We start from the raw sequence: 22,716 nt of genomic DNA, 5'->3' as shown, positions 1-22,716 counted from the left end.
ATAATAGCGGAAAACTTCCCTAATATGGGAAAGGAACCAGTCACCCAAGTCCAGGAAGCGCAGAGTCCCACGCAGGATGAACCCAAGGAGGACCATACCAAGACGCATAGTAATCAAACTGATAAAAATTAAAGATAAGAAAATATATTAAAGGCAACAAAGGAAAAGCAGCAAATAACATACAAGGGAACTCCCATAAGGTTATCAGCTCATTTCTTAGCAGAAACTCTGCAGGCCAGAAGGGAGTAGCACAATATATTTAAAGTGATGAAAAGGAAGAAGCTACAACCAAGAATACTCTACCCAGAAAGGCTCTCATTCAGATTCCACAGAGAAATCAAAAGTTTTACAGACAAGCAAAAGCTGAGAAAATTCAGCACCACCAGACCAGCTTTACAACAAATGCTAAAGGAAATTCTCTAGGCGGAAAAGAAAAAACCACAACTAGAAATAAGAAAATTTCAATGAAAAAGGTCACTGGTAAAGGCACAAATACAGTAAAGGTTGGAAATCATTTGCACACAAATATGATATCAAAACCAGCAATTGTGAGGAGGGCACAAATGCAGGATATTGGAAATGCACTTGAAATTAAAAGACCAGCAACTTAAAACAATCTTGTTCATATATAGACTGCTATATCAAAACCTCATGGTAACTGCAAACAGGAAATCTACAGTAGATGCACACACACAAAAGGAAAAAGGAATCCAAACCCAACACTAAAATTAGTCATCAAATCACAAGAGAAGAGAACAAAACAGGAAGAGAGGAAAAAACACCTACAAAAACAAATCCAAAACAATTAATAAAATGGCAGTAAGAACATACATATTGATAATTACCTTAAACATAACAGAATTAAATGCTCCAACCAAAAGCCATAGACTGGCTGAATGGATACAAATACAAGACTTGTATATATGCTGTCTACAAGAGACGCACTTCAGATCTAGGGACACATACAGACTGAAAGTGAGGGGATGGAAAAAGGCATCCCATGCAAATGAGAATCAAAAGAAATATGAAGTAGCAATATTCATATTAGACAAAATAGACTTTAAAATAAAGACTGTTGCAAGAGACAAGGAAGGACACTACATAATGATCAAGGGATCAATCCAAGAAGAAGATATAGCAATTGTAAATATCTATGCACCCAACATAGGAGCACCTCAATATATAAGGCAAATACTAACAGCCATAAAAGGAGAAATTGACAGTAATACAATAATAGTGGGGGATTTTAACACCCCACTCTCATCAATGGACAGATTATCCAGACAGAAAATCAGTATGGAAATACAGGCCTTAAATGACACATTAGACCATATGAACTTAATTGATATTTATAGAGCATTCCATCCAAAAGCAGCAGAATATACATTCTTCTCAAGTGCACATGGAATATTCTCCAGGATTGATCACATGCTGGGCCACAAAGTGAGCCTTGGTAAATTTAAGAAAATTGAAATCATATCAAGCATCTTTTCCGACCACAATGCTATGAGATTAGAAATCAATGGCAAGAAAAAACTCTAAGAAACACAAACACGTGGAGGCTAAACAATATGCTACTAAACAACCAATGGATCACCGAAGAAATCAAAGAGGAAATAAAAAATACCTAGAGACAAATGAAAAAGAAAGCATGATGATCCAAAATCTATGGGATGCAGCAAAATCAGTTCTAAGAGGGAAGTTTATAGCAATACCATCTTTCCTCAGGAAGCAAGAAAAATCTCAAATAAACAACCTAACCTTACACCTAAAGCAACTAGAGCAAGAAAAACGAACAAAACACAAAGTTAGGAGAAGGAAAGAAATCATAAATATCAGAGCAGAAATAAATAAAATAGAGACAAAGAAAACAATATAAAAGACCAATGAAGCTAAAAGATGGTTCCTTGAAAAGATAAACAAAATTGATAAAACTTTAGCCAGACTCATCAAGAAAAAGGGAGAGGGCTCAAATCAATAAAATTAGAAATGAAAAAGGAGAAGTTATAATGGACACAACAGAAATACAAAGCATCATAAGAGACTACTACAAGCAATTATATTTCAGTAAAATTGACAACCTAGAAGAAATGGACAAATTCTTAGAAAGGTACAATCTCCCAAGACTGAACCAGGAAGAAATAGAAAATATGAACAGACCAATCACAAGTACTGAAATTGAAACTGTGATTAAAAAACTCCCAACAAACAAAAGTCCAGCACCAGATGGCTTCACAGGCAAATTCAATCGAACATTTAGAGAAGAGCTAACACCTATCCTTTTGAAACTATTCCAACAAATTCCAGAGGAAGGAATACTCCCAAATTCTATAAGGCCATCATCCAAAACCAGACAAAGATACCACAAAAAAAAGAAAATTACAGGCCACTTTCTCCAGAAAGTGGGCATAGAGGAACACACCTCAACATAATAACAGCCATGTGACAAGCCCACTGCTAACATCATACTCTACAGTGAAAAGTTGAAAGCATTTCCTCTAAGATCAGGAACAAGACAAGGATGTCCACCCTTGCTGCTTTTATTCAACAGAGCTTTGGAAGTCCTAGCCATGACAATCAGAGAAGAAAAAGAAATAAAGGGAATCCAAATTAGAAAAGAACAAGTAAAAATGTCATTGTTTGCAGATTATGTGATACTATACATAGAAAACATTCAAGATGCTACTAAAAAACTACTAGAGCTCACCAATGAATTCTGTAAAGTTGCAGGATACAAAATAAATACACAGAAACCTGTTGCATTTTATATGCTAACAATAAAAATCAGAAAGAGAAATTAAAGAAACAATCCCAGGGGACTTCCCTGGTGGTCCAGTGGTAAAGAATCTGCCTTCCAGTGCAGGGGATGCAGGTTCAATCCCTGGTCAGGGAACTAAGATCCTACATGCTGTGGGGCAACTAAGCCCACGCACCACAACTACTGAGCTTGTGTCCCTCAATGAGAGAGCTCATGTGCCACAACCTACAGAGTCCATGTGCTCTGGACCCCATGTGTCACAACTACAGAGCCCACACACCCTGGAGCCCGCACTCTGCAACTAGAGAAGCTCGCATGGCACAACTAGAGAGAAGCCCACATGCCACAATGAAGAGCCCACTCCACAATGGAAGATCCTGCATGCCTCAATAAAGACCCCGCATGCTGCAATTAAGACCCAATGCAGCTGAAAAAGTAAAGAAAAAGAAATTCTAAAAAAAGAAACAACCCCATTTACCATTGCATCAAAAAGAATAAAATACCTAGGAATAAACCTACCTAAGGAGGCAAAAGATCTGTTCTCCAAAAACTATAAGACGCTGAAGAAAGAAATTAAAGATGACACAAGCAGATGGAAAGATATACCATGTTCTTGGATTGGAAGAATCAATATTGTCAAAATGACTATACTACCCAAGGTAATCTACGGATTCAATGCAATCTCTATCAAATTACCAATGGCATTTTTCACAGAAGTAGTACACAGTAATCTTAAAATTTGTATGGAAACACAAAAGACCCTGAATAGCCAAAGCAATCTTGAGAAAGAAAAATGGAGCTGGAAGAATCAGGCTTCCTGACTTCAGACTATACTACAAAGCTACAGTCATCAAAATAGTATGGTACAGGCACAAAAACAGAAATATATTGAGTTGGCCAAAAAGTTCGTTCAGTTTTGTCCAGACCATCTTATGGAAAGACCTGAACGAACTTTTTGGCCAACCCAACAGATTAGTGGAATAGGATAGAAAGCCCAGAAATAAACCCACACACCTATGGTCAATTAATCTACAACAAAGGAGGCAAGATTATGCAATGGAGGAAAGACAGTCTCTTCAATAAATGGTGTTGGGGAAACTGGATAGCTACATGTAAACAAATGATATCAGAACATTATTTAACACCATACATAAAAATAAACTCAAACTGGATTAAAGACCTAAATGTAAGACCAGATACTATGAAAATCTTAGAGGAAAACATGGGCAGAACACTGTGATATAAATCACAGCAATATCTTTCTCGATCCATCTCCTAGAGTAATGGAAATAAAAACAGAAATAACCCAGTGGGACCTAATTAAACTCAAAAACTTTTGCACAGCAAAGGAAACTATAAACAAAATAAAAAGACAACCCACAGAATGGGAGAAAATATTTGCAAATGATGCAACCAACAAGGGATTCATCTCCAAAATTTACAAACAGATGTGGCTCAATATCAAAAAACCCAACAACCCAGTCAAAAAATGGTCAGAAGATGTAAATAGTCATTTCTCCAAAGAAGATATACAGATGGCCAAGAGGCACATGAAAAGATGCTCAACATCGCTAATTATAAGAGAAATGCAAATCAAACCTGCAATAAGATATCACCTCACTCTGGTCAGAATGGCCATCATCAAAAAATCTACAAACAATAAATTCCAGAGAAGGTGTGGAGAAAAGGGAACCCTCCTACACTGTTGGTGGGAATGTAAATTGGTACAGCCACAACGGAGAACAGTATGGAGGTTCCTTAAGAAACTAAAAATAAAGCTACCATATGATCCAGCAATACTACTCCTGGACATATATCCAAAGAAAACCATGGTTCGAAAGGATATATGCACCCCAGTTTTCATTGCAGCACTGTTTACAATAGGCAAGACATTGAAGCAACCTAAATGTCCATCAACAGATGAATGGACAAAGAAGATGTGGTACATATATACAATGGAATATTACTCAGCCATAGGAAAGAAAGAAATAATGCCATTTGCAGCAACATGGATGGACCTGGCGATTATCATACTAAGTGATGTAAGTCAGACAGGGAAAGATAAATATCATATGGTATCGCTTAAACTCGGAATTAAAAAAAAATGATACAAATGATCTCATTTACAAAACAGAAACAGACGCACAGACTCAGAGAATGAACTTATGGTTGCCGGGAGGAAAGGGTTGGGGGGAGGGATAGATTGGGAGTTTGGGATTGACATGTACACACTGCTATATTTAAAACAGATAACCAACAAGGACCTACTGTATAACACAGGGGCCTCGGCTCAATACTCTGTAATAACCTAAATTGCAAAAGAATTTGAAAAGGATAGATACATTTGTATGTATAACTGAATCACTCTGCTGTATACCTGAATCTAACACCACATTGTTACTCAACTATACTCCAATGTAAAATAAAAATAAAAATAAAGAGAAAGTCCAAGGAACTTGTTGAAGAATGTACCCCTGGTTTCAACTTGTATACTAGGGTATTTGACTCCAAGTCCAATGCTCTAGAGTGAAGTCCTGTCTTTGCCTTATGATCTGGGTTTACCACTGAGGAACACTACCCCTAAGTGAGGCTGCCTCAGAAAGAGTCTAGGTCACAAAGTTGTGCTTAGATTGTGCTTTATAGTTATCTCTAGTAGACCTACTTATTTGTTTAATTATGTCTGTCATATTTATTCATAGCCAGATTCCCATTATATTGAACTCATGGAGTTTTTATAAAAAACTTTCAAATTTAGTATAATCAGTTAACAACATAGGAAATAGTCATTGAATATATTAAATGAAATTAAGTGAAAACAAAACAGAATGATTAGTGTGACTAACTTTGCTACATAAAGATGTACTTACATATAAGAAATAATATTGGAAAATTATAAATGAAAATGTGAACAAACATTACATCTGGGAGATAGCATTATGGATAATTTTAGGTTATCTTTTTTTTTTTTTTTACTGTTTTTTATTTTCCAGATTTTTTACCATAACATGCTACTTTTGTAATTAGTGTAAAGACAGACAAATGAATGCCATTAAAATATTACTATAACCTTCTCTGCTATAAATTCTCCAAGCTTCTTTGGGCTGACATTACCTGGGAGCCAAGATCTCCATCATTCTCCTCTATGGGAAAAAGCCATCATGGGAATACAATATGGCACACCTATTGACCACAGCAGCAGAGGTGTCTCAGTCAGGACTCCCAGGACCCTGCCCTCCCAGAACCCCTCCAAGCAACATTAAAGCCAAACTGTGTTTTGTAGAGATTTTACTCAGTGCTCAGGAAGCAGAATTGTTGTATGGTGAGCTTAAGTCAGGTATAAAACCTAACCAGAGAAACAAAATTCACTTCCAAAATGCATCAGGCACGACCAGACACACAGCTAGACACCCAGTTAGGGATGAGCAGAACTGGAAGAAAGCAGGAGCAAGAAACAGGAGCAAAACTGGCAAGAAAATAAGAAAGTTTGGGCAATTGTTATGAATAGGCTGGTAATGCCTGCGATGCCTCCAGCAGAGTTCGTTGGTTGTTTATCTTATCTTTTGTCTGGGAGCCGGTAGGATGGAAACATCCCGACTAAGGGAGAAGACCACAGGCTTGCATGTCATGAAACTGTATATTTACCTACACATACTATATATTAATAATGTATGTCTATAATGTAATTAAAACAATCTAATTACATTTATCTAAAGTCTTTGCTGGGGGAAACTTGAGTCCTGGGTATTGTAATTTGAGGGATAGAGGAACTCATGCCAGTAGAGATTTATTACTTTGTGTTAAATTTTTGGCTATCCAGGATTCCTCTTAATAGGATTTATATGCTCACCGTTTTCACTCTGCTGAGCCGCTCTCTGACACAGTGTGAAGTAATCTTTCCACCAAAATTCACACCCACTGACTCATTCTCTCACTCTCTAGAGAAATTACTGATTTGCCATTTCAACTGGTTGTTAATGCTAATGTCACACTGCTTCCCAGGAGTACGTGCATTTCATTAAAAAATTAATAACCAAAATCCTAACCCCAAATAATGACTCTCTGATGGCATAAATTTTACCTCTCCTGAAAGAAGCACTAAAGGGCTTTTTATCTGGTCTTCCCAAATCATACTACATAAGCAGACTCATTTGAGGCTTCTGGTCCTGAGCAAGACACACATGTGCTCTGTATCCTTAAAGGCACCACCCAGATCCTAACCATGTTTGGTTTAGCACACTTTTAAGAAACTTGCTCAAACTTATTCATCTTATCATCACAGTCTGGGAGCCAATGCTCTTCTAATTGTCTGGAGCTCTATGATCTTTGTCCAATTAATGTTCACACAAGTTTTAAGAACTTTTTATTGATGGAAAATATGACTCACGGTGGCTTGCTGCATACTGTGTTTGTTGAGGCCCCGTTACCCAAAGATCTTAATTTTCTTAGGAGTACTTGGGTTCTAAATGGCTTTTTTCTGCTATTGGTCCATAAATAGAAAGTGTGTTTACTTTTGCCAGATATATTTTTTTAAGTCATGAGTTTAAATTCTAGAGAAAGAAAGAATTTCACGATAGCCAGAAGACAGGTCCAGAATTGGAGGAGTCTTTGAGTGTCTTTGATGAGAGCCTCTATCCCCACTCTGGCTCCCACTGCCCACAGCAAAAGGAGGGGATCTTTTGACTCTGGTGGGCCAGAGAGAAATCATAACATTTACCTTGACTTGCCATTCCAGTGACTTTGGGCAGATGCCATGAATAGGACAAATACAAATGAAGGCTGCTGTTTAGACTCCCTTGTCTAAAGCTGGGACTAGATCTACTCAATGAAACTTGTGCCTAAGGAACTCAGAGTTGCTGGTAAAAAGTACATGGGGAAGAAGGGAGATGATTGGGCACAGTCAGGCCTTGGGCATTCAAGCTGAATCTCAGTTCCCAGCCTCCTCTAAGTAGTAACTTTCAGCTACAGATTCCTGCTATTTCTGCAAAGTTCATACTTCTTCCTTGGAAGGTATGACAGGGGAGAGGAAGAGCTTTTCCTGAGGCTATATTGGTTGAACGTATCCTTTCAGGGTTGAATTCAAATCTCACTTTTCTCAGGAGGTTTTTACACCCCTTGAGCAGAAAATCTAATTGCAATTGTTTAAAGTGTTTGCTAGAAGAAATCTGAGTTCTATGTATTCATGTTCTGATGCATAGAAGTCTCATATTATGATTATTTGCATGTGTATATATATTTCCTCTACAAGAGTGTATGCTTTTGCAGAAAGCAAACAGATTTGGGGGGAAGTAAAATTGTGTGCTTAAAAAGGGGATTTTGTTAAAGTCTTCAGAAAGTAACTTTTTATTAAAGAAACTATCTTTTTAGCTTAGTAAAGGGGCTGCCTACGAAGAATCTAGGCTACATTTTTGGGGTTTGGAGGATGCTTCATTCCACAAGTAGAGAAGAAGTGATCCCAGAAGTGTTTCTTCCACCCAAGGCAACAAGGGAGGGTTTATTAGGATGTTGCTGGCAGATTTGAGGAGAGAGTTTGTGTATTTTGTGTTATTTTCTTACTCCATGAGTGCTGGTCCTGGTGTTTGTGTGTGTGTTTGAAGTCAGCACAGGAAGTTTGGGTTATGAGAGCCTCACTGCTAGATGAATTCCAAGGTCCCAGGAGCATAAGCCGAGCCATGGGCCAAGAGCAGCACAGAATGCTGGCCATTGTGTGAAAAAGTGGGGCAGAAGGGAAGGATGTATCCTGGCCCAAAGTCAGGGAAGCCAGTGGTTTGGGGTCTGGGAGGAAGGTGGGTAAGGATATTGTGACGGACTATCATTTAGGATTTCCTTAGCTGGCTGTATTTGTCTAACCTCCAAGATACCTGGCCATGACCCAGTGTGGTAAGAACACTGCTGTGAGAACTTAGATCATAGTCACTGTGGAAAAAGATGTTGCTTCATTGTGAAACGATTTTTACAATCTGTAATTTGCTATAGGCCGGCAATCCTCCCACTGACAGCCTTGAAAAAAATTCAGAATAAATTTAGAGTTTATGTATAATAAAAACTTTATGTGCCACAGAACTGTTTCTCTGGGGCTGCACTATGACCCTTGTCTGAGCCACATCTTCTGGAGCTTGTGTTTGGTGATGTGTTGATTTAATTTTCCAATCTATGCCAGATGAAATAAATACCCTTATTTTTGATCTGGTAACAGAGAGTGGAAGGCCAAAGGGATTTGTGATCAAAGGTGGTCCTCCCGCAAGGACTAGGAGTTGAATGCTGTACTTTAGTGTATTATAGCTTCAGACAGGTTGATAGTCGGGCATATGTTTAACATGGAGACATGTAGTAAAGTAATTATTAAAACAGATAATTCTGACTATGCCCAGCTAGTTATGCAATTGGCTTCAGTTGCACATACTTTCATCTGAAGTGGGTCAGCGGAACTCAGAATGTTCCATTTGTAGCATCTTAGTTTGTTAGGATTATATTGACCAAAATTAATTGCATTTGGCTAACACAGAGAGAACAGCTTAATATTTACTCGGTTTTTAAAGTCTTCTGGAGAAATCATACTGAATCAATTCAAATCAGATAAGATGTGCACAGTGTCTGAAAATGAGCTATTCATATTGCTGAATACCTGGTCCAAGACCATGCCAATCTCTGATTTTGGAGAGAATTCAAGTTTTTTGTCCTTGAAAGATGGCTATAGCCTCCTCATGTGTACTCTGCTGGGGCCTCGGGTCCTATGTGCAGGGGTAGCCAATCTCACCAGCATTCCCGCCAGCCATCACCTTACTGAGACACCTGTCATCTGATTTGCAGAGGTATTCACATCTCCTCTGATGCCCCTGTCCTCACATCTATGTAGGTGGACATGTATCTCTGCTAACACTCAATTTCAGAAGCTTCTTAAATCTTCACACTACTAAGGAATACATATGGTGACAGAAAGCTATCAAACACAAACCAGCCCTCCTCACAAAAAAGAAGGAACTAAATTCCAAGTAGGAATAAGTGTTGTTTTTCTCAAGGGGTTTGGACCAATTTCTTCAGATATTGCATGTTTGAGGAAAAACCCCAATGGGAAATGTAAGAATAATCCTTGTATGTATTTGTAAATTGTTTGTTTTAATTGTGAAGTGAATGATCTCTGCATGTTAAACAAAGTGGGAAATTGAGACACCAGAGAACTTCAGAAACATGTATGCTGAGATCAAGCAGTGGATACTGAACCATAGGTCTATGCAGCCTGGATCCCACTTTCTTCTAAAAATCCCGAACACCAAGGAATTCTAGCTTATGCTTACTTCCTTTCTTTGTATAAGTTATTTCAATTTTTAAAAATATTCCAATAAGCTAAAGGTCATTACTACAGTAAAAAGCCATTGTCCAGTCTGTTTGAAGTAGATATCTTAACATAGATAAAGATATCATAATGCCTGTTATTCAATTAACACAATTGTATAGAAGAGTCTAATTGCAGGGCTAGAAACAGGAACCCGCTGTTTGAACATTTCTGAACCATCAGTGTTTGCAATTTTAATGGCTACAGCTAACATTTTCCCATTTCCCTTAAGTGGAAAGATCTCTTGCTGTAAATATTTGTCTAACATAGAGCCACACACATGCATACACACAGAATTATCATATATGCTTAAAGTTTCCAGTTTATTTTCTCACTGGTACCATTTTGTTTAAGTCCTTAGAAAACGTCAGCATTACAACCTAGATTCCTTCAGCATTTTGGAACTGATTGACCACTTTGTGGTAAGACAGCCCTCCAGACACTGCATTCCATAAGGAAGATAAAGAATAAATATTATTTCCAAAGAAGTTATCTGGTTTTAAATTAAAATGCTTTTGCCAGCTCTAACTAAACTTTTAAATCAGTACTCTACTATGGGTAAAAGAAATATAAATAGCTCCTTTTGCAATGATACCTGGAAGATTCGAGTGGATTCCTTTATACTAACCACTTCCTTTAAAATCACTATTATCTTAATTTAACTGTGACATTCCATGTAGGCAGATTTTAGCAAGTTATGCAAATTTTTCAACATACACAAAAGTAGAGAAAATAATGTAATAAACCTTCATGTACCCATCACCAGTCCTCAGCAATTAGCAACATTTTGGGACAGGTTTTTTTTTTTTTCTGCCGTACACGGGCCTCTCACTGTTGTGGCCTCTCCCTTTGCGGAGCACGGGCTCCGGATGCGCAGGCTCAGCGGCCATGGCTCACGGGCCCAGCCGCTCCGCGGCATGTGGGATCTTCCCGGACCGGGGCACGAACCCGTGTTCCCTGCATCGGCAGGCGGACTCTCAACCACTGCGCCACCAGGGAAGCCCTAGGACAGGGTTTTGATTCAATAGTTTGGCAGAGGATATCTGAACTATAAGGAAGCTGGCTGGCTTACATGATCTACCCTTTCTCAGTTTAGGATTCTACAAATTTAAAAATGGCATACATAGTGGGGAAGAATTCTTGAGTAAATTGGAGGGGGATATTATCTCCAAAGTCTGAAATAGGAAGATGGCCAACATAGAGGAAAAGATTCCCATATTCAGTCTTTCATTCATTTAACCTGCAATTACTAAGCAACTGTTACATGCTAGGCATTGCCACGCATCAGGAAGCAAAGATGCTATCTAGCCTTCCAGCGGCTGACAGACTGGTAGGCGGTAGAAACCAGTTTTGCCTCACAGCTGACCTCCACCTTAAAAGAACAGAATGAGCTGGAATGGAAAAGAGAAATCTGTTTTTGGTTTGATGGGAAACTCAAAAACAGAATCTCAAAAAAACATACCACAGAAATAAGAAAATTACCATGGAAATGACTACAGTTCAGAGGATAGAATAAGGAACCAGCAAGGGCTTCAGTTCAGTGGATAATATGTGGGTTACAGAATTTCGGCTGAATTGAGTCCAACCATAAACCAACTGATACGGACTGGACTCAAGCACTTAAAATGTTAAGGAAGGCTGATAAAGACAAAAATCTTAAGGTTGTTTTGCAATCCAGAAAGTAAGAGCAAAGTAGGGAAGTTTTTACTAACCTTCAGAAGATAGATTCTTCTAAGACTTATAAAGAAAAGAAATTGTTTATTTTCTATGTATGCTTTAAATAAGCAAATCTTACTTCTATCTTTAAGTATCTTCAACAGAAATGTCCTCTTACTCGCTGGATGAAATGAGGAACAACTTGCTAGGTTAAGTACAGCCAATGCTTTAAAAAGGACTGGTTTCATGGTGGGATAAATGGTGGGATAGAGAGAAAAAGAAAAGAATGGGGGGAAAGGAAGAAAAAATGAGAATAGAGGGCTTAGGTTATGATGGATGAATAAATAAAATCTCACCATTTCCTAGGAAAGCAGCCCTGGAGAGTAGTAAAAAGCATAAACTTGGCAGCCTAAATGCCTGGGTTCAAAATCTGCTTCTATCATTAGTTAGCTGTGTGTTAAGCAAGTGACGTAACTTCTCTGTGCCTCAACTTTCTCATTTGTATGGTGGGGACAGTAATAGTTCTGCATATAATGAGCTTGTTAGAAGTATTATTTAAAATATATAGGAAGGTACCTGTCATATAGTCTGAACCATACGATGCTTGCTATTTATCAATTTGGCCTCTCCTCACAATTCTTCAAATAAACAATAATTTACTCTTCACCTAATAGCCTCAGTGTAGGCTCCCGCATGTTTGCTGTTTGGACAAACCTTCAGATAAACAAGTTCTATCATATTTTCCTTAGAAATCCCTGGTTAACTGGTCAGATAGGGCCTCTGCCCTCTGGTTTCTGCAATCCCCTGTCATGCAGAAAGAAATCCCAAAGTAAGAAATAAAGTGTGTGTGTGTGTATGTGTGCGTGCACACGTGCACACATGTGTGCACTGGAGAAAGAGCAGGAGAGACAGATTGAGAGACTGATACCCAAACATTCTGAAGCTTGGGAAGCAAAACTAGGGCAGAAATAGAAACCACAAGTATGGGCATATTCAAACCAGAATTATATAGGAACTTAGCAAGAAAGAATATTATGTCCTGTTGTGGTTTATCCACAAGTTGGAGTGCTGGGCCAATCCTGGAGATTCTAAGCCTGTTTTCAACTCATAAATTCCTGTTTTAGAAGAGCCAAATGACTTTCTAAAATGTTGCAAATGGACCAAACATCTGCAGGTAATGGCTCTACTTTCTGTGCTGCAGAAAGGTGGGAGCAGGGCTATTATTTCAGTCTTGTAGGATGCTGAGACAACAGATCTCTGCAGGCTCCTGAAACGGATCTTGATTCCACCTCAGGGAAAAGACTTTCCCTGGAGCTATTGAAAGATATTGTTCATCTTTTTGCATATTCACCCTTTTTTCACTCTGATGAAAGAGTGTCTATTGTCAAATGGGCCTCAAGATTTGTTGACTGAATGAGGCAGTGGGCAAACTTCTGCTCTCTGCTACTAGCAGACCCCTTACTTGCCTGGCTCCCCACGCACCACGTCTACATGGAAAGTTGGGAAGGTGGGCTGTGACGATACTTCTTGGAAATCTTTTTGGCCATCCCTTTGAAAAGGAACTGGCCTGACATGTCTACAATTTTTCATTCAGTATCGTTTGAGGAAAGGGCACCAAAACTTAATGTATTGCCTCAATTGGTCTGTGGAGAAATTCCACTAAGAGCAATTCCATTACCCTGTCCCAGCAGTCCTCTTTTTACATGCAACTAGTCTGAACTACCTAACCACTGTGGAACCCTGAAATGTAAAACAAGTCCTCAGATTGTTTTCTCTAGGAATCTAGGGAATGAGTCCTTGTAGAAACTGGACATCTGGAGAGGAGACACAGTCAAAGGGAAAGAAAAATGTAGAGAGAGTCATGGGAACAGGAAGGGTCATCTTACCTACTAGACAACACAGTTAGGGAAAGCAGGATTCCATCACTAACAAGTTTGAAAACTCTCATTCTCTGTAGCTCAGTTTCTTCATATGCAAAGCAAAGATGTGTGGTAGAGTTGCTGAAAGGATGACACGACATGTGGAGAGCTTTCGGAAATTTTCCACCGAAGTAGGGGAGGGCACTTAAAGGGTGGGTTGTGGGGTGCTTCCTTCAGACAGCCTCAAGACCTTCTGCAAAAGTAAAATTTCTTAGAAAACAAGTTTTATTCTAAAAATGTATAGCTAGTTTGTATTCTATCCAAAAAAATAATTCTTCTTTCCAACTCTCCACGTCTTTAAGTAAAACATTTCCCTGAGATGACTATGTTTATCCTGTAGCTTTGTAGACCCCTTGGACTCCCTGATATGAGAATCTCTAACATAATGCGTATAAGAAACAAAGTTGTTCTTCAACACAGTGTAGGTGCCAGGTGTTATTATATTTTTATTTTTATAAATATTATTCCTTTACAACTCTGCCAAGGGACAGACCTAGTGAGAACCCACACATTTTCATCATGAACCCTGGACGAATTGATTCCATTTTGTAAATGGAAAAATCGGGTCTAAGTCTCAAACACTTTTCCTCTCTGGTGATGTGTTTACCTATTTCACTGAGATTAGCTATTCTTGTGTGTAGCTTTCTTACTAGAAATGTAAATTCTGCAGTGGGAACCTAGAGCTGCTCATTGTTCATTTCTTCCTCCAGTTTCTCCATTCATTCACTCACTTGATCAATCAATTACATATGCAGTCGAAAGTAACCAAGCACTTATTTCAGTAAGGTGTTAGGTATGTGACTGTATTAGAAATACAAAAAATGAGATGGAGTCCTGGTAACCTAAGAATGCATTTTCCAAAGCCTTACAGATGCAAAGTTGAAGTGGGAAACAAGTCATCGTAACACAAAAAACTAATAAATTGACTATTTATAACATGAATTGACCCATTCCAACATTCCTCTTTAACTCTAAAATCTACCTTCACTCATAATAGCAATGTTTCTGTCTAATAGTTTTTTGATAGCTAGCTGATATTGTAGGCAGCTGAAAATACATTGGGAAAACAATGGGAAAAAAGAAGCAAATTTTCAAATTTAGAAAATATGCAGAATTTTCTAACATAGATGAAATTGAAGTTGGAAGTATAGTCAATCAGAAAGAAAGCTCTTGACAAATGACATTCTAGTAGGGTTTTATTAGTAAATTATTGAAGAAGAGAAAAACTGACAATGATGATGACATGATGGGACTTCCAAAGAGAAACCAGTCCTTCAGAAAATTGAGAAATCTTTCAAAGCTTTTACAAAGAAAAAAAAGGAGAAACCCAAACATGAAGTAAAACTAATTGTATTGTGCTATGATACAATTTTATTAGATAAATTATGCCAAAAATCCCCAATACTTTAATCTCTGTCCCAAGATTTAGCACATAGCCACAATAATAAAGTTTATTAGATGTAAGGTAAATAAGTTGTCTTAATACTTTTTAGTTTTAAATTTCATAAACAAGACCAAAAGACAACCCTCAGAATGGGAGATAATATTTGCAAATGAAGCAACTGACAAAGGATTAATCTCCAAAATTTATATGCAGCTCATGCAGCTCAATAACAAAAAAACAAGCAACCCAATCCAAAAATGGGCAGAAGACCTAAACAGACATTTCTCCAAAGAAGATATACAGACTGCCAACAAACACATGAAAGAATGCTCAACATCATTAATCATTAGAGAAATGCAAATCAAAACTACAATGAGATATCATCTCACACCAGTCAGAATGGCCCTCATCAAAAAATCTAGAAACAATAAATGCTGGAGAGGGTGGGGAGAAAAGGGAACACTCTTGCACTGCTGGTGGGAATGTGAATTGGTACAGCCACTATGGAGAACAGTATGGAGGTTCCTTAAAAAACTACACATAGAACTACCACATGACCCAGCAATCCCACTACTGGGCATATACCCTGAGAAAACCGTAATGCAAAAAGAGTCATGTACCAAAATGTTCACTGCAGCTCTATTTACAATAGCCAGGAGATGGAAGCAACCTAAGTGTCCATCATCAGATGAATGGATAAAGAAGATGTGTCCCATATATACAATGGAATATTACTCAGCCATAAAAAGAAACAAAATTGAGTTATTTGTAGTGAGGTGGATGGACCTAGAATCTGTCATACCGAGTGAAGTGAGTCAGAAAGAGAAAGACAAATACCATGTGCTAACACATATATACGGAATCTAAGAAAAAAAATGTCATGAAGAACCTGGGGTAAGATGGGAATAAAGACACGGACCTACTAAAGAATGGACTTGAGGATATGGGGAGGGGGAAGGGTAAGCTGGGATGAAGTGAGAGAGTGGCATGGACATATATACACTACCAAACGTAAAATAGATAGCTAGTGGGAAGCAGCCACTCAGCACAGGGAGATCAGCTCGGTGCTTTGTGACCACCTAGAGGGGTGGGATAGGGAGGGTGGGAGGGAGGGAGACGCAAGAGGGAAGAGATATGGGAACATATGTATATGTATAACTGAGTCACTTTGTTATAAAGCAGAAACTAACACACCACTGTAAAGCAATTATACTCCAATAAAGATGTAAAAAAAATAATAAATAAATTTCAAAGCCAAGTTTAAATTGAACTTTTTAAAATTTAAACAGGGCCATCCACTTTGGCCCTGTTTTCAATGGATTCAGTTGAAGCTTTTTACGGTACTAATTAACCTCAGATAATGAGAACCTTTTATATATATGTACATGTTACATTTTAAATAGAAACTTACTGTTTGCAAATACTTTCACATCTTTTGTCTTATTTAATTTTCACAAGAACCCCATGGTTAATTTATTGTTTTCTCCACATTACATAAATATTTAAGATAGAGTAAGTTGCTAGTTTTCTTAACCTTTTACCTTTTTAATAACAACAAAAATCTCATGTTTCCCAGAAATTCCGATCTACCCTATCCCTTCAGGGGGCCAAGCCTTTAACCTTTGATTAAGAATCATCAATATTTACAAAATAGTCATTTTCTATAGGCACTCTGCAGCCAAGATTTGGTTAAACTTTCCTTTCTATAATTTTTGTTACAAAAATAATTTTTGTTCCAAGATATAAAGTTATACTATTGAATATAAGGTTAAAACAATTTGTGATCCCAGATTTCTGGCAAGTCTTAACTGAGTTGTATACCTGTCCCTTCTCACACCAGGTTGGAAATCATTTAAGCAAGATGACAGAGACATCAAATGGCCAAGTTAGCTCTGAGACTTAAGCCTCTGACTCTATCTCAGTGCTGGTCTCACTACTGGAGCTCCCTTTAAGGTCCATGACATTTAGGAGGCACCGTGGCCTGCACAGAGAGTTAACCCATGGGTCCAGCAAGGCATGGAAAGCTGAGAGTACATGAATGTCCATACATTCTGCAGGAATTCAAAGGCCTGAGATACTACAAGGGCCTGGGGAAATGAGGCTAAATGTACTTGGACGAGATGTCCAAAGATGGGCATGATTCAGAAGGAGGCAGTATTTCCAGGCAAGAGAACAGATAAGGCAGAAGAGAATGGTTTAGACCACAGTTGGAAAGGCTGATGAAAGCCAGGGTAAGCGGTGCAGACCTTCATTCAGTAGGCTAGGGGAAGGTGGGAGGACATCTTCAGCCTTTGAGTAGGAGAGTGAAACAATGAAAGTAATCTGATGCTTCTATATAACAGGGAAGGATACTAAGAGATAAAAGGTGAATACAGACCCATGAAAATGTTCTTAAAATACATATAGATGGGAGAACCTGAGAGCTAGAAGGGTCTCAGTGTCCTCGAATTGAACATTTTTCCATTGCATTCAATAGGTTATAAAGACCAGAAAAATGGAAGGGCCAAATAGAGATGGTGGAGTGGAAACACCGGGAAGGCAATGAGTGCCAGTCCTCCCACAAAGAAGAAGCAAATGTGTCTTTAAAGTTAACAAGGACCATCCTGTCCTCTCATCCTGCCGTCTTCCCAGTCTTCTTCACTAGCCCTTTGGAATTCCTCTCTAGCTTCCCCTTCCTCCTGCTGGAGTAGAATCTATTCACTGAGGATGGATCTCCTTAGATTTTTTTTTTAATAACCTTTAAAAATTTTACTTATTTATTTATTTTTGGCTGCATTGGGTCTTCGTTGCTGTGCGCGGGCTTTCTCTAGTTGCGGTGAGCGGGGGCTACTCTTTGTTGCGGTGCAAGGGCTTCTCATTGTGGTGGCTTCTCTTGTTGCAGAGCATGGGCTCTAGGCTCGCAGGCTTCAGTAGCTGTAGCACATAGGCTCAGTAGTTGTGGCTTGTGGGCTCTAGAGTGCAGGCTCAGTAGTTGTTGTGCACGGCCTTAGTTGCTCTGCGGCATGTGGGATCTTCCCGGACCAGGGTTCAAACCTGTGTCCCCTGCATTGGCAGATGGATTCTTAACCACTGTGCCACCAGGGAAGCCCCCCTCCCTAGATTTTTGAAGTAGGTCTTATAAATCTAAACTATTCTGTCCATTGACTGAGTATATCCTGGATCTGGGACTATAATTTGCCAAGTGGCAACTGGGCCATTCACAGGGGAACATGGTGTCAGCTGGGCCCAGGCTTTTCATAATCATTACCCACTGGGACTCTGGGCAGGGGTCAACACAGTCTGGTAGCTGACATTTCCAGAAATGGAAAGGACAGGCCATTGGTGTCTGAAACCCCAAAGAAATGCTGGAGTTATTGCTAAGGGCTTACAGAGACTGCAACCTTTGCCCACTTTTTGTCACCTGACTTTGCTCAGCTCTCATTATTCTTTTTGAAACTAGATCCATAAGGAAAAAGGGAAATATGGGCAAATAACACCTGTTTGGCCTTTATCAAGTCTCTGACTCTTACTTTGAAAAGCTGCCATTGCATCGTGTCTAGGCTTCTGCAGATATATGGCTAAAGTCACGTTCTCTATAATCCTTATTCAGGCTTTTGATATTTATTGGATCTTATTGTATGTCAGGGGCTGGGGAGGCCATGACACAAAGATAATTTCCTTGTTCTGAAAGGACTAAAAGATGCATAAGAAGAGTGACATTCAGAAAATAGTGACATTAGAATATTGTGCTGGCTATAATGAACCGTATTTTTAATGTACTGAGTTCATATTTTTTAGGGAAAGCCCCCTAGAGTTGAGGGGAATTTATTTAGTTACTGTTTTTATAACTATTTATAATCTCTTTTAGTTATTTGCAACTTTCTTTTGAAACATGCTTGGGCATTCTAAATTTGAGTCCAGCAATGTTTTTTATAACATTTTTTTTCCCCTCCAAGGTGAACTTCTTTTCTTTGTATTTTTTTTTTTTTTTTTTTTTTTTTTTTTGCTTTTAGAGGTAGCGGTGAAGGGCAGGGGGAGTGGGCAGACGATGCTTCGATTACATCGCCAATTCCATTGAGGCAGTTATGCAACCAAGAGGAAAAATGCATTTTCCACTCCTGAGGCCCTTTGATCACTCTTACATAACTCCCTAACAGCTGGAGTTGTAAACTTGAAAATTGGCAGGAACATCGTTCATATTGCGAAAGGAAATCCAACCCACAACTTGAAGAGAAACGGCTAGATATTTGAAAAGCAATTCCAGTATTTGTGTTCTTTAACATTCAGTGAGTGCTGGTGATGTTGGCGTGCATCAGGCCAAGTTCCTTGTCCAGAAGGAGTCTTGACTGGGACTGCTATCAGCTGGGCTGGCCCAGGAGAATGGGCCACTTTCTTACCCTTCTTTTCACTGCTGAGCTCTGGTCTGTGGCAATTCATCTGCCCACAGATGACTAAAGGAATGCCCACTCGAAAGTTTGATACCAATCCACCCACTCCTCTTCCAGCAGCCTCATGGTGCTCACTGGCTTCTCAACAATATCACTTCCTTCAACTACCTGCCAAATGGATCCCCTGCTACCTTGTTCTCAGATATCCCCCCTTTCCTCCTGGGCTCCCTACCTCTCTTCTACCTACTTCTTCTTCCTCCTCCTTTGTCCCTTCTTCTCCTTCTCCCCTTCCCCCTCCCCTTCCTCTTCCTCCATCTTCTTTTTTAAGTTTTGAATATGAACTTGCTGTTCCCTAAAGTGAAAATAAATCTGTACAAAACCACATGTTTGTTGCTGCAACTTCTGCATCACGATGAAAAATAGTCAACTCACTTCAAACCCACTACTTCGGGACTAATAACTTCTTTAAACTGCATTAACGCCTAAATATAGTTAAAACCAAATGCAGAAACTGGTTTCTAGAAAGGTTATTACACATCTAACTTGCTGAAATAGAATTAAAGAAAGGCAAAATTGTGTTTTTCAGAGTGAAACAAGCTACGGGAATCACTCTTACTGGAAAATCATTCAAATGTCTAGAGTTCAGAGGAAACAAGAAACTCAGGCACCTAAACTCTTCCTGTTATCCTTTCTTCCCCATCAGAGAACTGTGAATGTGTGGAATTACACCATGAGCAGCAACTGTTGCCTTAAGAGAGACTCCAAACCTGTATCTCCAGGAATGGCAAGTGGCAGGGGTGGAACGTGACACTTGTCACCTTGTTATACTTCGATGCAGTTGCTGCCAGTTCAAGAGCCTCTGCCCTGAGGTCCTCCAGGATGGCTACTCTGAATAGAGAGACAGCCATGTGCCCATTCCCTGTTTCTCAGGGGTCAGCAAGCACTTCATATGGGAACCCCAGCATGGCTCCCTGAAGCAGAAGCCACCTTTGTCTTGACCTAGAGGCCTCCTCACCCTTGCCACTAGCCATTCTGAATTCTGCTGAAACAGAAATAAAAAAAGGGAAAGGGCTAAATCAACAGGAGTGAGGTCTTGGTTCCCATTCTTTTGCTGTGCCATGATTCAAACTGCTTCCCTTCTGTTTTTAAGCAAGGTCAGGGTTCTTATTATTCTGAAGAAGCTTTCAGCTTTTCCTGCTGTGTCTTTCAATGCCTGCCCATCTTTGTTCTTCCTTCTGTGGTATTGAGTGTGTATTTGTGCCTGCTGTAACCACTCTTCCTGCTTGCAGGATGGTGCTTTGAGGCCTGGCTTCCATCTACTGCAGAACGTGGAAGCTGCGGGTTATAAGAAATGCTTAAGGCAGGAAAGCCATCAGGGAGCACTGGGTCTGTGAATCACTCCCATATCCTTCCAGGATCAGGCCAGGCTTCTGAAGCATCTTGAAAGGATTTTCAGGAAGGAAGAGGTATGATCTCTCAGGAGTACAGCAAGAGGTTTTCTATCTTTAATTTTTGAAGAATTTTGATGTAATAAAAGGATAAGTGGGATACGAGGCTTCTTTCTCTTTTTTTTTTTTTTAACTTAAACGATGTATATGTTGCTTACCATGGCGGTCATAAACTGCTCAATTCTTTAGTGGTTGAAGAATGAACTGCTCTTGGCTATTGTTTTCTTTCCACAGAAATGTTACAGTGCCAAGCACAGGTATATCAATCAGGCATGTCTTGGGGTAGAGAAATAGCTCACAAATAAGGAAATAAACTTTCCATGAGGTTTAAACTGGCAAGTGCTCAATTACTATAGTAATGCTGCTGCTGCTGATGACATAGATGATGGTACTTAACACCTCATGGCATTTGGTGTGGAATTGGGAGCTGATAAATTGACATCACTGGCCAGCAGTTTGCCGGCAAATGCAAGGCTTCTGCTAGCCACTGTCCCTTATGACTCTCGTATGCAATCTAGCTATGACTCTGCCAGATATAAGTTGCTGCGTCAGAAAGTTTGCTGGCATTGTTAGAAGTTCATCTGTGACCATGCCGCTTTTTCTCAGTGGAAGCATTTTTGGTTAAAGGAATAAAGAGCTCATGTGTTTGCAGAGGAAGGGGTGTGTGTCTATTTCTTCTCATCTGCTGGAAAGTTGATGCTTTTAGGAATCTTTGCCAAACTATTTTTTTTTCTGTCCTCGCGTGAAAGAATTCAAGAAAGAACTTGATGTGAAGTGAGATTTTTAATGTTTTCCATGCCTTATCTTTATTTTCCTTCAAACAACTTCAATGATGATCATGATGATAATAGCTGACATTCATTGAGTTCTTGTGGCCACATTGTATACCTAATCCTCATAAAACGTTATGCTACAGATGCCCACTTTATAGACAAGTAAACTGCCCAATTTATAGACATGTAAACTGAGTCACTGACAAGTTTAATAATGTGCCCATGATCATACAGGTAATCAATGGTATATGAAATTTAGACCCAGGCATTCTGACTTTAAACCAAGCTCATAGCTTGATTTTATGCTGCCTCCTGTTTTGGAGATAAGAATAACTGTGGTTTAATCAACAAAGGTTTATGGAGCTCTTGCTATGTGCCAGGTTCTGAATTAGGCACTGAGAATACGGAAACAGCAAAGCAAATATGGTCACAGTCATCATGGAATTTAGAATCTATCAAAAGAGATCAATATTAAGCTAATAATTAAATATATAATTGAAAACTATTATATATGAGAGCATATAACAGGGGACCCATTAGCTCTCTGAATAAGTGACATTTAATGTGAGATCTGAAATAGTATGAGATGGCAAGATGAAGGGGGGAGATGGGAAAAGGGTCAGAAGAAGGGAACATTTGTCAGAGAGAAAGGCTGGGGATTTCCATTGTCCAAGTGAATATAGAGTGACCACATGTGATGCATAATTTTGCATTAATACTTCCTTTAAAGTATAGAATGAAATTTGATTTTTTTAATATATACAAATGGTCATGACTAGATCATATTCTGATTAGGGAATCAGTTGCTTAGTCATGAGATGGTGAACGGGATGCCTTATGATGATAGAAGCACATAAAGTACGGAATGCCATCAGAATGATTTGGAAGAGAGACTCCAAGGAAACCAGAAGTGACCGTACCCAGTGAGAAAAGACACACAGAGAGAAGAAGGTGAACTGGACAAAGGCAAAAGATGTTCTTACATTAAAAGGGTAACTGATTTTTCCTTTTTTCCCCGGCTAAGAGCTATAAAGTATGATTATTGTGTTCCCAAGTAATTCATAAGAATCCAATATCAAAT

This window comes from Mesoplodon densirostris, chromosome 3 (genome assembly GCF_025265405.1).
Source record: "Mesoplodon densirostris isolate mMesDen1 chromosome 3, mMesDen1 primary haplotype, whole genome shotgun sequence".
NCBI lineage: Eukaryota > Metazoa > Chordata > Mammalia > Artiodactyla > Ziphiidae > Mesoplodon > Mesoplodon densirostris.
The sequence above is the reverse complement of the archived record's forward strand: the minus strand, read 5'-3'. Positions refer to the sequence as shown.